Here is a 12,292-nt window from a genome sequence, read left to right as displayed (position 1 = left end):
TAGATCCCACATAAACACTCTAATATTACGTCGTTTTTTTTAAGTTTGTTGTATGTTTGCTTATAAAACGTCTGCAAACTGTCGGCTATCTGCGGCAAGCACGTTTTTATTTCAAATGAAATTTTGAATATAAAATGTAAAATTACGGCAATTAACATGCAAATAATACAAAAAAGAAAGTCTAAAAACTTTTTTGGTGAAATTTCAAAAAAACGGTTTCAGGTACAATTTACGGGAAATTCAAAACTTATAATAGGTATTCTCGGGGTTTTTATTGAAGAGTTAAGACTTTAAGTTTCGAAATTTAGGCAGCGATCTTGCAAATGCCTGCCGAGTACCGACCAGTGGCGTCGCGTGGTCTTTTTGTTAGCGGGTGCTGTAGGTTTATCAAATAAAAAAATCATCTAGTTTGAAACACTTAAATTGAAATCATAATAGTAATATGAAAAAAGTAGCAAACTTGTCAGATAAAAAAGCTTAACATATTTGTTCAATTGAATAATAAATAAATTAAAAAAGTTGAATATAAAAAAAAAAAAAAAACTATACCTTTGTATATCATCACCAATTTTAACAACTATAGCTACTTTTATTTTTATTTATGTCCATGAAAGTTTCTGTATTCGCCAAATAATAAATTGACTAACTTAACTTTATGACTTGTCTAACTAGTTATAAAAAACAAAAAAAAAAAAACATGCAAGTAACTTATAAACACGAGGTTTCCCCTGCTCGAATTGATCCTGCTCGAGTTTTCCTTGCTAGAGTTGTTTGTGCTCGAGTTTTCCCTGCTCGAGTTTTTCCTGCTTGAATTTTCCCTGCTCGAGTTGCCTCTGCTTGAGTATTCCCTTCTCGAATTGAACTTGTCTTATTTTTCTTGCGATTTAGTAAATTTTACAACGATCATGATTTAATTCACATAGAGCTGCAAGTTCATGCAGCTCCAGAATTCAACTTTTCAACATTTTTTGTATCAAAAACTTGTACGAGTTTGAAGTTAGCTTGGTAACGTTTTTCAAGAATTTTTAAAAAATGTCCAAACTTTAGACCTGATTATTTTCCTTATCTTAATAGCTAAATTAAAACTTTTTTTTATTGTTCTAGAGAACGGTTCTTTGTCTTTAACTTAAAAAAACCTATTGAATTTGGGTTTGACTTTCAGTATGGGGCCCCTTAGAAAAAAATGAGTTTTGTTATCAATTTTCACTAAGCTCGTATTTAAAAAAAAGAAAAAAATATTTTGTTTTTAAAACTTATTTGTGAAAAAATTTTATACAACACTTCTTTTTTTTCCTACTGTTAAAATTTAGTACTATTTGGCCTTATTCTAGAATTCCTTATTCCGGAATAAGGCCAAATAAAACGAAATATGAGTATTGTTATCAATTTTTTTTAGTTCAAAGATAAAAAAAAATTAAGTTAATTTTTTTTATCTATATGTGACTAAATTCCGTACAGAATTTTTTTTTCCAACTGTTAATATTTCGTTTTATTTGGTCTTATTCCGGAATAAGGTGTTCTGGAATAAGGCCAAATAGTACAAAATATTAACAGTTGGAAAAAAAATGTTGTATAAAATTTATTTACAAAAAGATATATGTATTAAAAAAAAATATTCTTTTTGTTATTTCTTTTTATTAAATTCGAGTTTAGTAAAAATTGATAACAAAATCATTTTTTCTAAGGGGCCCCACACTAAAATTCTAACCCCAATCCAATGGATTTTTTTTATTTAAAGACAAAGAACCGTTCTCTAGAACAAAAAAAGTTTTAATTTAGCTATTAAGATAAGAAAAATAATCAGGTCTAAAGTTTATTTTTTTAAAGTTCTTGAAAAACGTTACCAAGCTAACTTCACACTCGTAAAACTTGTAAACATTTAAGATGCAGCTGACAGACATCTTGCAGCTCCAACTTTACGAAAATTTTGAACATCAAATATACAAATTTTAAAAATAACAACTTAGCAGGGAAGTTAACTACGTTCATGTACACATTTGAATGTATTTTTTGTACAATTTCATGATAACTTAACTTTCTTATTTTTTAAGCTAATATAAAAAAAAAAATATAAAATTTTATGCTCGAGTTGCCTCTGCGTGAGTATTCCCATGTATTATATGAGTATTATATGGACTCCCCAAAGTACATAAACCTGAAGTTCCTCTAAGACCAATATTATCAATGATTAAGTCTCCTCAACGCAAAATAGCAAAATTCTTAAACTTTCTATTGGAACCTGTTCTACAGTATTTTTTCCGTTACACTGTGAAGGACTCTTTTACCTTTGTAGAGGAGATTCGAAAGCTAAATGCTGAAAATACCTTTATGTCATGGTTTGATGCAAAAGTTTGTTCACTAATGTGCCTTTAAATGAGATAATTGAAATCTGTGTGGAAAAGTTATATGAAATTGATAAACCTTTACTTAGAAAAGAAAGTTTCATTCAGCTTATGAAAATTGCTACGAATGAAGTCGAGTTCAGTTTAAATAACATAATGTTCTGTCAAATTGATGGAGTTGCAATGGGATCCCCTCTAGGACCGACATTAGCAAATATCCTAATGGGATATATTGAGTATAAAGTGATACCCAAATTCATAACCAAGCACCCAAACACCTAATATATGAGGTATGTTGATGACTGTTTCATAATAACAACTAGTGAAGAAGAAAACAATCACTTATTCCTAGAACTAAACAAATCACATCAATCCATTAAGTTTACCAAAGAATCTGAAACAAGTAACCAATTAGCTTTTCTCGATGTTCTGATTGTTAAAAAAGATGGTAAATTTACAACAAAAAGTATACAGAAAGCCTACCTTCAACAACAACTACAACTACTTAAACTTCCAATCATTTTGCAGTAAATGTAGAAAAATTGGTCTGGTTAAGACTCTATACAGTAGAGTACAAAAAATCTGCTCACCAGAATACTTGGCTGATGAAGTCAACAATATAAAGTCAATTCTTAAACTCAATGGGTATCCTGAAATGCTAGTAAACCGAGTAATAAAGTCACAATCTACCAATTCAAATATAGCTAAACCTTATGGACCAGATAAATGCCCAAAATTATTGAAACTTCCATATATTGGTGATGAATCTAAATTAATTGAGAAAATAGTGGGTATAACAAGTAAAACATATCATGCGGTGAATCCTAGGGTTCTATTCATGTCCAAGCCAATACTTCAACGTTCGGGAAAAGACCTAATGACACCTCAAGAAAAACGTCTTGTAGTTTACAAGTTTAAATGCTGCTGTGATAGCAGCTACATTGGTCAAACTTCTCGACACTTCACAACTAGAATAAAGGAACATGTTCCCAAGTGTATCACTTCGTATATTAAAGACAAAAAAGACGAAAAGAGTGTTGCAGTAAAAAATGCAATAAAAAGATCTGCGACAGCAGAACACCTTGTTAATAATCCAAGTTGTGGAAAAAAGTTTGCATTATTTAATATCAGTGTAATGCGACAATGTTCAAATACATTGAAATTAATTAGACTTGAAGCCATTTTAATACATTTAAATAAACCAAATTTATGTAAAAAGAAAGAATTTGACTACACCTTAGCCTTATTTAGTTAAGACCATTTTTTGTTGATTTTTTAAGTTTTTGTTGATTACATTTTTGTTGATGACATTTACATTTACTTAATCGACTAGTTAATTAATTTGTAAAATTTTTTGTACATATACTTGTTGTGTTTTATTGCATTGTTTCAACTGTAATTTCCTTAAAGAGAATTTGACGAAATATACTGGAAAGAAAAAATTTGAGTGTTCATCTATTCATTAAAAAACTATAAAACAAAATCTGATGTTTAAATTACTATAAAATCTTAATTCCTCAACTTTAAAATAAAGTTACTTTGACCCAGTTTTGGGTTGTACAGCTGAAGCAGGGGCCCATTAAAAGCAGCGGGTTTAAATGCTTAAACTCTACAATAAAAAAAAAATTAGCATAATTTTTTATTCTTTAGGTGGAGCTACAGCTCCAGCGTTCCACCCCACGCGACGCCCCTGGTACGACCATACTTGTTAAAATGGTTTAATTAAAGTTATACATATTTGAAAAATATAATAATGCCAATGTAGGTCTAATTCAGGGGTCGGCAAACTGCGGCCCGCGGGCCAATTGCGGCCCTTGAAGGGTAAATCTGCGGCCCGCGAGCACGCTTTTTATTTGAATGGAATGCGGCCCGCGAAAGAATATTCTGCGGCCCGCGAGCATCTAAATGTGGCCTGCTGAGCAAAAATATACTCTAAATTTAATTATTTTTTCTGGTAAAAATACTGTAGTTTGTTTAAATTTGATTAGTTTCATTTGAAGTCCCTGTATAACATTTTGAAACAATTAAAAGGATTTATTACTTTGGGTTAAAATGTAAAAATACAGATTAGCATTCGTGCTTTATTTTTTCTCAGTTTTATAGTAACTTTCTTCTTACAATAACAAATTATGGTCTGAAAAATAAGTTTTAAAAGTACTTGGACTCAATAATTTATTTATATAATAACTATTAAGTAAATGAACAAAATGTAAATGTTTTCTCTTGTGTAAAAAAGTAATGCACAGTTATAAACAAAAGTTTTATTTCTTATCCGTTAATTTATGTTTTTTAATATGTAACTTATACCTAAGATATTTTATCATTTTATATAAGTATACACAAAAACACTAAAAATAACATAATAAAAAGAAATAAGGCTTATTTTATTTAGATTTTAACGCGTTGAATTTTGAATGTTGTATAAGTGTTCTGTGCACTTTAAGGTAATTCGGTACAGAGATGTTCATTTTTAAACCACTTTTAAAACATTATCTAAGTTAGATTAAGTTCAAATTAAGCATAATTTTCGACTATAATTGTTTTTACATACAATATCTAAGAGTGGACAGACATTTTTAATACAATAAACATGACATTATTAAGTTAGTTTTTGTTCAGTATACATTTTTATTTTACAAACAAAACTTTTTGGCAATGTAAGTTAATTTCTTTGCATTGCACACTTATACACAAAGATGCTCTTTTTTGTTAATACCTATTTAATACAATTTAGATTTAGGAATGATAGATTTGTTGAGTATGTGTATTATCAATCAAAATAGTTCATATTTAAGCAAATAAACAAGTTAACATTTTCACAGACTTAGACTAAGTCAGGCTAGGTTATGAATTTTTTGAATATCAGGCAAATTTAGGCATTTTTTAGTTTTTGACTTAAATAGTTTTTTTAATTCTAAAACTTAAGGATAGTTTTTTGATCAGTCAGGGAGGATTTTTTGCTTTGTATAGTGGCAAAGTAAACGTATTATGTTTGTATTGTTCATTTCACAATTTAAGTTTTAATTATGATATATGTTAAGTTTTAAGTCTTTCAGCTGCTATAATTGGAAATATTATTCTTATTTAACACCCTTTTTAGGTAATCAGATTCATAAGATTTCGCAGTATAATGTTGTTAACCTCTTAATAAGTGTATGTAAAACGTTATACAGAAATTATCATAGTCATTATTTTAATCACATTAATTAACTAAATGTTATTTTTTTAAACTTAGGTTTTGTTTTTTTTTGACATGTAGTTTATACCTAAATTAATCTTATAAGTGTTTTATCCTTACACGTTACATTTGAGTGTACACAAAACTTTTTTAAATAACTCAATAATAAGAATTAGTGTTTATTTCGTTTTGATTTAGACACATTTTGATTTTTTTAGAAGTTGCTGTGTATTTTAAATTCAATTCTACGCACACGAACGTACAGAGATGCTTCTTTTTAAACCACATTTTTAGATAATACTTAAGTTTAGAAAATACACTTTAAATAAATATTATTAGATGAGCAGAATTTATTGTTGCTTTCCTCTTAATAGAACGATTAAAGTTCTAACTTGATTTATTTGACTTTTAAATATCAGAAATCGCTAAAAGCGACTTTTTGTTGTCACTGAAGAATTTAAAAAAACACTTTTACTACCAGCTACACAAGTTCTTTAAAAAAGTTTTCAAATTTAAACAGTTCCTTTTAAATACTTTCTTTTGCAACTTTATAACTTACCTTGACAACATTTTTTGATAAGTATGTAGTTACTGAAGATAATCATGTGCTTTGTTAAAATTGACTTAAGCGATTTGTTATTTTCGTTCCGCGCAACAATTCTTAATTTACGTTTTGTGATTCTTATAAATCGTCTTATACTTCTTATTTATTTTTTTTATAAGAAATAATTTGCAATTTAATTTTCATTGCAGATAATGCAATAAATACTTAATAAATACTTTTTTTACTTCACTAATTGCTTAACAAATTTTTATACTTTTGTTAATAATATTAAAGAATCTTAACTGTCCGTTCAAGCTAACTTACGATAATATTTTTTGTTGTATATATTTATTTCACTGTCAAAAAACTTCATTACTTCTTTATTTCGTGAGTTTTATTTAAAAAAGGGTTGCTAAAGAAACAAACTAGTTGATAAACTTACACTTGAATAAACCTATTTAAGACATTTTAGAAAACTTAGGTGTACGTGTTAAATTTTTATTTCAAACACTTTCAATAAATTTTTTAACTCTCAGGATGGCTTTTATGACTGGAGTGAAGTTTATCTTTATATTTTTTTACTTGTCGTCTTAATTAAACGCTTTTTTTTTCAAAGCTAGTTCTTGGATTTTTTAACTTTTAATAAACTCAGGCTGGTTTTATGTAAACAGATTTATGTAAACATTTATTAAAGTACAGTAACCTCTCGGATCTTTACGCACTCTTGACGTTACGCACTCTCGTTTAGTTACGCATTTCTGAGTTCTTTAAAATTCAAAAATAAAAAATTTATTATTTTTAATATTGCACAAACACGCTTAATGTATATTTTTGAATTAAAATAAGTTTTTAAATGCTAACACACCTCTCTATATCTTTAGACTTAGTAAATTTATGTTTCTTGACTAATTGATAAACATTTAGTTATAGCTTGGTATATTAGAAATTTTGTTAACAATAAGAGATTAAATCAAAATTCTGAAATATACATGACAGTGTTTAATAATGAAAGTATAATGAAATAATTAGAGTTTAAAACACAAAGAAATAATATAGCAGTCTTGCCCTATATATTAATAAACACCATTTTGTAATTGTAAAGAAATGCTTAATTATAAATTGAGTTTTCTAAGTAGAATAGAATATAAATGTCACATATAAATAAAGATAAAGATTATTTCTACTCGTATTATTATTATTTTATAGAAATTCAAATCCTTTTTTTTAATATATGTACAGTTTTACTTGTTGTTTTCATATTTATAAACGAAGTAAACAAATAGTTATAAGTGGGAAAGTGCCCAGTCTACTATTAACTAGAAGCAATATTAAAAAACAGCCATTATAGTGACTATATTTGGTACCTCTCGTTTCTTTACGATCTCTCATATCTTTACGCACTTTTTCTGTGGACACAATGTGCGTAAATAAGCGAGAGGTTACTGTATTCAAGCTTTTATTATGTTAAAAATTGATTATGTTTTTTTTATATCTCATAAAGGTATTAAATTCATTTAGTTAACTAGTTACTGATTTATTTAAAAAGTGCAAATTAATTAAAATGCAATAACTATTTTCGAAAATTAATATTTTCAAAAATACTAAAAAGTTGTTGACAATATAGAGAATATAAAAAAGTGACTTATAGGTTGTTTTCAAGCTTAGGTTTTATAGACAGTTAAATTGTAAGTAAAATGAAAAATACTAAGTTAATCTTATTAACTTTTAAAGATAGAACATAGTTTATTAAGTCGTGAGTATATTAGTCTATGAAAATTTATTACATTAAATATGTATTACTTGATTAGGTATTATATGTGTAGCTAAAAGTCATTAGAAATAATAAACTGAATGAAAATAAAGTTTTTTTATTAGTGTAGCTAAAACTAAAACTGCGGCCCGCGAAGACTTTGAAAACTTGAAATTTTGCCCGCGAGCACCAAATGCCTGCCGACCCCTGGTCTAATTGATACCTACAAATAAGTTTTTCATCTTTAAAAATGGTTTAATATTTGTGGATGTATGGCTTATACAAGTTTTATAGTATATTAGTTTTAGTAATTAGTAAAGTTATTATGTTATTTTGTTGATTTTGCAATAACAAAAGAAGTGTTTTTAGGTATTAATTAGACTTACATACGGACTTTATTTTCCAAACAAATATCAATTTTCGGTTTTTAACATTTTAACTGTGTTTGAAATAATTTGAACTGTCAGAACTTGAATAATCAAAATTTTAATTTTCATGTAACCGACTTAGGTTTAGTATTATTATAAATTCACTTTTATCTTATGAAACGTAGAAAATAAGTTTTTATTAATTCTAGACAAAATAACGTTTTATACTAGTCATATTATCAAAACCCTTTTTTTTTGAGCTTGGTGAAATTGGTCTAAATTTTTAAATTAAATAATAAAACATTATTTTTTTAAAAGAAACAAATTCTAAATTTTTACAAAATATCTAGAAAAGATAGTTGTTAATAAAATTGAAAATAAACTAGAATAAAATAAAATCGCTTAACTTATTTAAATATCTTTATAGCTAAAACTTGTTTTCCTTCTTAGTAGATTTATAATTTGCGAAATTTTCTGTCAAAATACTTTTATCAAAAATTAGAGCCAGAATAGACACATGAAGTTATTAGATTTTTATTATCAAATTTATCAAAATTTTATAATTATTTCATTTAAATGCTTAAAACTTTTGTAGTAGTTTTCTTGTATAAATATTTTTTATGTTTTTTAAGCTTTAAAAGGTACCAAGTTTTTGTAAGTTATTTAAAAGTATAAAATTGACGAGTGTTAATACATTTTGGTCTTATAATAGTGTATATAAGTCTAAGTACAACTAAAGTTTATGTATGAGTAGATTCCTAAATAGTATTAGTTCTAAATAACATTCTAAGTTTATAGCATAACCTTTTTGTAAAAATGTTGTTTTTATAAAATGTACTTATGAACTAGATTTTTTTTAATAGCAGTATTTTTGTATTTTTTTTTCAAATAACATGTTAGCAGTATATAAACTAATAGTAGACATATACAAACAATATTTATTGGTTTTAATTGTGTAAATATTTTAGTTTGTTTAGAAAGTACCAATTATTAAAACACAGATTTTGTTTTTGAAACTAGTTTAACTAAAAGATTTTATTTATTAAAAAGCTATTTACGTGTAACTTTTTTTTGAGGTTTTTAAAAACAAAACTACTAGTATTTATTCAGTTGGTAACATATACACTCAACAAAACATAACAAAATCAATATTTTGCAGTAAGTAAGCTAAGTTGGAAATTTTGTGAAACAGTACATGCTTAAGTATCATTCCACAAGCTATTTTAAACAAAAAGAAAAACAAAGTTAAGCTACTGCAAAGGATTATAGCTTAATTTATGTACTCAGATTATTTTTCTAAAAGAAACAGATCAAAGTTATTAAAGTAGGACAATAAAGGAACAATATTTGTTCTAAATTAAATATCTTATAACAAAAAAAAAAGGTTTTAAAATATTATCAATTAGGTTTTTAGTGTACATTCATAAACTTAACTATAATTGCGTATTGCTTTCATATAGTCAATAAAATGTTTAACTGAACTACATTTATATGTAAAATTTGAAGGCTGAAAAAAAATAGTTAACATTTTTTTTTAAATTCTAATTTACTATTACAGAAAAAGATTTTAGATTTGTATCAAATAAAAAAATTAAAACTGTCACACATTAAAATAAAGTAATTAGTTTTAATTTTAAACAATGGTGTGACACACAGAATAAACTTAGATTACTTAGAGTAGTTTAACATTTTAGGAAAACTTAGTCTACTTTTTATGACTTTTGGTTTTATTTCTCATAAACAAAGCAAAAATCTTGGATAAAAATGTTTAGAAATGAGTGTCTTGCCACATACTTACAGGGTTGCCACTTTACCTGGAATCCTGGAAAAACCTGGAATTTGACAATTAAAGCAAAAAAAACCTGGAATTTTTAAGAATTTTAACATTTTCAGTAGTAAAATTTCGGTTTGACTTAAAAAAATTATCATACAGATAAAAAATACATTTTAAGTAGCTTTACACTATCTTTTCAATCTTTTTATACTATTTAACACAGTTTCTTACCTTAAATATAACTTTAAACTAAAAATAGACCCAAAAATGTGTACTTTTAAAAACCTGGAAGAAATTTGAAAAACCTGGAAGAAATTTTGAAAAAATGAGTGGCAACCCTGTACTTAGGATAACTCAGAAAAGTTAAAAAAAACTAAAGATGACCCAGGACAAATCAAAATAGACCAAATAAAAAAAAAACTCAGGTTGACTAAAGCAGTTTTTGTTTTTGACTTTATTAGTGACAACCTAATTAAAAAGTAAAAAAAAATAATTATTTTACCCCTATGGCCAAATAAATATTAACTAACCTTTTTTTACTGCTGTAATGGTTTTATATTGGTAAACTATTTTTAAATTTATTGAAAAGTTCAACAGCTTCACCAACTAAACTGAAAAAAAAAGTTCCTAAGAAAATGACTGTCAGCAAAAAAAAAAACTAAACACTAAAAAAAGACATTAAGAAGTACTACTGAAAAGTTATTGAAAAAAAAATTAACAAAAAACATAAAATATAAATAATAAAAATTAACAAAGCTCTCAATTTTTGTTAAAAATTTTGTGCAAAATAGTGAAGCGCAAAGGGGGTGGATAAGGCACTTTTTTACATGTTTTTCTTTTTTTATTTTTAATAAAGCTATGTAAGAAAGTAAAAATATTCTTATTTAATAAAGCTTTTAGTTACTGTTTATTAAGCTTAACATTTCAAATCAATTTTTTAGATAAAACCGCTCAAAGTCAGAGAGTACACTAGGTTTATTACAAAAGGAGCAAACTAAAACAAAAAAAAAACAACTTAAACAAATCCTAAATTTTCCTTCGTTTTTAAAGTAGTTGTTTTTTAAAATTTTTCAGCCTAATCTTTATAAAACTTTATATTTTGTTAAAGGGAAGTTTCTAATCTTCACTAAAAGTATATATTTAATAGAAAAAAATTATATTCATTATGTCAATTATTTTTTTCTCAGTGTTTAAAAAATCTACTTTAGCAAATTGTTTTATGTTATAGAAGAAACACCTAAAGATTTTGGGTGCATAAATTATAAAATAAAAAAGAGGATACGTTTTTGGTCTACTTATTTATTTGCTGTTTAATTTTTCTCTTTCAATAAGGATTCTTTTGTACTAGCTTATTTTAATGTCCTGGACATAAAATTAAACTGTATCCTGGGGGAACGGGTCTAAATTGCGCGAAGAAAAAGTTTCACGAGGATAATAAATTGCACGAGTGTACAAAATTGCATGAAGATACTTTTGCACGAAGATTAGTTTGCACGCGGGCACAAAATTGCACGAGGGGAAAAAATTGCACGAAGAATATTTTGCACTGAAGCCCAATTTTGCACGGAAGATCAATTTTGCACAAGTGACAGTTTTGCACAGAAATACTAACTTAAAATAACTAAATAAAAATAAAACCTTTCAGTTTTATAAAAAGAATAATAACAAGCATGTAATAGTGTGATTTATTTTAATTTAATTAGGTTTAAATTAATTTCATTATGATTTTTTTTTTTAATTTATTTAGCTTTTTTTTAATTGAAATTGAATTATTGTGTTTAAAAATTAATATAAATTCAAAATAAAATTAGTAAAAATAAAACTTGAGTTTTATATTAGTATTAGAATAATATCAGTTTAATCCTTATTAAAGAATAAATATGTATTGATGTAAACTTAAATTAAAATTATACTGAACTTCAATATGAAATTAAAAAAGAATAAATAAAACAAATAATATTTACATGGGTAGGTGTTAAAATTGCACGAGCGTACAAAATTGCACAAATATACCTTTGCTTTGAAAAATAAAACGAGCATGCAAAATATTGAGACAATTAGATAAATTTAGAAAGGAGAAAGTCCGTCTGATAAAATTTTTATCGTGCATTGTATGGGGTGAAAAATACTGTAACTTTGAGATCTTTTGATTGAAAATATTGCAAATTTTCTGTGATTTGTTATTATATCTACAAACTCTAAGGATTCTAAAAACATAAACATAATTTATATATCATTGTTTTTTATTTGTCTAAACTTTATCTTAGTTTCATCACTATTTGAACGCGTTTTACCCTAATTAGCTCTTAAGTTTCTCCTGCTCTTTTTTTTTTCTT

Source organism: Thalia democratica, chromosome 9 (genome assembly GCF_965202585.1).
Source record: "Thalia democratica chromosome 9, ktThaDemo2.hap1.1, whole genome shotgun sequence".
NCBI lineage: Eukaryota > Metazoa > Chordata > Thaliacea > Salpida > Salpidae > Thalia > Thalia democratica.
The sequence above is the reverse complement of the archived record's forward strand: the minus strand, read 5'-3'. Positions refer to the sequence as shown.